Below are 4,395 nucleotides of genomic sequence, written 5' to 3'. Positions count from 1 at the left end.
ATTAATTAATAATAATAAATAATAAATTTTAATGATTATCGATCATCTAACATTTTTCATTTAATATACCTAGCTAGTCTCTTATGATAACAATTGTTATATTCTAATCCTATATTTAACTAACACCTGGGTGGGGGCACAATGAAATAAAAGATTGGAACAAATGCAAAAGGGATTATTGTTTAAATTTTTTATGGATCATTTATTTAATTTAATTTCCTCCAATAGCCGATAACGCTGAGTGCACGAGATTAAAGTACTGTTAAACATCTTTGCACTGATGGACATGATGTTTTTTTTTTTTAGCAAAGGATTATAAGAAACTAGAATAATAATAAGAAGCATTATCTATCAAACGTGATTAAGTTGTAACCATAAGCTACTCAATTAATGAAAGCCTATAGACACTAAAAAGTAGGGTTGCCCTACAGTTTCAGTGAAAAAAAAAAGGTGATATACAATGCTTAATCTAATTATTTATTATAATTTTTATTTATTTTTGATCCCATTTATAAAATTAAAAATAAAAGATTACATTGAATTTTGTCAAATATTAAAAAAACTGGAGAAGATCCATTTTCTTACACCTAATAAGTGATTTTTACATTTAAGTCTTAAAAAATGACGGAAAAAAAATCGTTTTGAACTTCAAGTTGTATTTAATACATTATTTAGAATATAAAATACGAAACAATATATAAGAAAATAAATAAAATAATATGTCTTTGTTAATTGTTCCACTGTTTCTGATCTAGTATTTTAGTCGACAAAAATTTGATAAATTTGGTATTAAATAAAGATATTTTTGCATTTATAATACTTTAATACTTTTGTCCAAAAACAATAATCAAATGGATAAGAGTATAATGAGTTTGCACTCGTTTTTTATTGTTCCCAAAGGAAAAAATTTTTCTTTTAATCAAACATATGTGAATTTAATCGTAATTTTTTAATAAGAATAAAAAATCTTTAATTTCGATCAATTTTTTTTTGTCTTATTCCATTCGTAGAAAATAAAAAAAATTCTTTTCAATTAAATTTGAATTTGTTCGTTTTGAATCGAGCCTTCTCTACTGTATTTTACTTATTTAGGAAGGTCTAATAATTGGGTTTAGAAATTAAAATTATATGGTAAAAATTTGTATAATGTTTTATATATGTAGCAATTCATTAATTATTATAAATATTTAAATAGAATTCAGATATACAATAAAATCGTCTTTATTTTATCATATTCAAGAATACCGTAGAAAAAAAATAATAAATAAAATAAAATAAAAAACTTTCATATGCATGCATTTTGTTCAAAAAAAGAAAGAAAGAAAAAAAAAATGAAATGATGGATCCAACGAGTTTTTCATGGGTTCTTTGATAGTGTTCATGGGGCATGCACTAAATCAAAATCTTTCCAAATTTTGAGTTGCAGCGGAGTGGGCTCCTCTTGAAGCAATTTGCCAAATTGTGTATGGTACAGTCTCACTTCTATGAGAAGTTTATTTTAATTTAATAATTGATTTTTAATATACTTACATAATAATATAATTGTAATTTATATATATTACTCCAAAGTAAATAACTTAAAATGTTTTTAAAACACACACTGTATAAATATGTATGTACTTAACTACTTATACTTAGCATAATATATATAGGAATTGGTATTGTTTATATCAAAATGTTGTTGCATGAAAATGATAATTAAAATAAATAAGCTAATGAAATATATGAGAAGTTGAGAGAAATCTTTAATTTTAATATAGAGAAGGTTGGTGTACAGCAGAATTATAAAAATATATGGTGTTTTACTAAGGTACGAGAATTGTGCAAGATAAATCGGATCGTTCAATTGGAGGTACTGAAAATCCTAGGTCCGATTTGTGTACTGACAGAAAACTTTGGGTCAGATTTGTGTATTGATATAAAAAACTTTGGATCCGATTTTAGAAAATTCTGAGTCCAATTTGTGTCTCTCTCTCCAATGAAATCGGACGGTTCGATTTTTTCTCACTAAAACAAAAAATTAAAAGTCGTCACAATCGTATATATTTTTCCAATACTCTATAACTCAACATAACTCACGTGTCAATCTCATATAAAAAATATTAGCCAAGTTGAGAACCTTTTAAAGTGTTAATTGTTACATAAAAGATTTGGACGTGATATGAGTAATTGACTAGTGTGAAGGGAATGTATGCGCATGCAAGGAAGTGAGTATGGCGGCTAAGGGGGCTTGGTCCTTCCTTAAGGTAAGGGGGTGAGTGGGGACTCAATGTCCCTCAAATCAAATAAATCTCATTCATTACCACTTCAAACAAAGATGGGTCCCTTTTGTGCTATCAAGTTGGGACACATTTAGTGGGACCAATCATGGCTTTTTGGGCTTTCTATTATTATTACTACTTCTATTATCAATTGAGCCTTGCCTTGGTTGGAGAATGATATCAAGAAAGTTAGCCTTGCCTTCTACAGAGTTTAGAAAGGTGATGCTACTTTTAGTGGGGCAGTCATATAACTTTAGGATTAATTAAGGTGAACGTCTCAATTGATATTAAGTTTAATTATTTGTTTGTTTTTATAATTTTATTAAATTTATAATTATATTTTATATAATTTTAATTGAGTTTTTACAATTTTTTTTATAAAATAAAGTATGAGGGAATAACGTTTTTTTTAACAACGTAAATAATAAATTAAAAAAAAGAAAGTTGATTTTAATTTTAAAATTCAAATTTTAAATTAATTAGGTTTATTCATGTTTAGTGGATTCGGGAGTTCAAATTTCGTCTTGTACATGAAACAATCTATTGGCCAGCAGTAAATTCTTAAATAGAACTCAGTATCGCCGGCAGATTAGTTTTTGACCTACCGAATTGGAAAATATCATGAAAAACCAAAATGTTCAGTGAACTTAGGATGTAGCTCATTATTTACATTGTTCACAATCTCCGATGTCTACTACATAACAGAATTGTTTTTATAATTAAGTTATTCCTAAGTCCTAACTAAAAAAATTAGAATTAACTGAATATCTTTTTACAAATTAAAAATATTCATCATTCAAAATCTAACTAAATCTAGTGTATATATTTTGGAAAAAAATATTTTGTTAATTTGAATATTTTTTATATAAAAATGATCTAATTACAAAATTAAAAATAATATAAAAATTTAATTAAAAAATATAAAAATTTAATTAAAAATTTAATAAAATTATAAAAACTAATAGAGTAATTAAATTATAATATTATTATTACTACTTGAATATTTCAAATGTTTAACATATTTTTTCAAACATATATTGATTTTGTCTCTTGAAATTGTATCGAAGATGGGTAGTTTTATTGAATGAGACATTTGAAGCAAAGTAGGTTGACCAATATATATATTATTTTGATGGATATATTAATAGTGACTGTATATTGCAATGAGAATATATATTTTGGTGTGTGGTTGAAGAATAAATTGCATTGCTTGAAGAGAGTGAGTTTGGTGGGTGCGCGTGCATGATAATGGTGGATGCCAGCCACAACAATAACATTTATTGATGACGCCATACCATTTTGCATCAAACTGCAAAATCTTCATTCTGAACTCACATTTTTTCATCATTGCATTCACTTCTTCCTTCCATTATTATTTACCATTTACTTTTTTACTATATATGTCCCAGCCACCCAGTTTTTATATGAGTTTAATTTTATTCAATAATAATATAAAATATTTTACACAGTTATACAATTATATTTATTTTTTAAAATAATTATTTAAGTAATTAATATAAAAAATAATTATTTTTATTGATATAGTATTATGTAATTAAATATATGTATAAAATTACTCTACACTCATAATTAGTGACGGACCCAGAAAAATTTAATTGTGGGGGCAAAAAAATAATAAAATTTAGATATAGATATATTTTTTTTGTTTTTCACAATATTCAATAAGTTAAGAACTAATCTATTATGATTTTGAGTTTTATTTAAGAGGGTCAATGAATTACTACACACACGAAATGAAATTTGAACTCCCAACACTTGTTTAAGCTGACGATTAAGCTAATCACTCGACCAACCCAAATTTATTTAGACATATTTAAAATTTTAAATTAAAACTATCTATACATATTGATAAGAATTATAAAAACATACACACAATCACTTGTTATAGTATTTAAAATAATAAAAAAATAATTTCATTCGGTATAATATTTAAAATAATAAAAGAATAATTTATAATGACTTTTTTATTTTTAACATGACTAAATATTATTTTTTTATATATGTTCTTAAACAATTATTTTTTTATTATCTCATATTTAATTATAATATCTACTTATTATAGTTTTTATGGTATAAATAAATCTTTTATCTAAAATAATTACTATAATTAAAA

Source organism: Arachis duranensis, chromosome 4 (genome assembly GCF_000817695.3).
Source record: "Arachis duranensis cultivar V14167 chromosome 4, aradu.V14167.gnm2.J7QH, whole genome shotgun sequence".
Taxonomy (NCBI): domain Eukaryota; kingdom Viridiplantae; phylum Streptophyta; class Magnoliopsida; order Fabales; family Fabaceae; genus Arachis; species Arachis duranensis.
The sequence above is the reverse complement of the archived record's forward strand: the minus strand, read 5'-3'. Positions refer to the sequence as shown.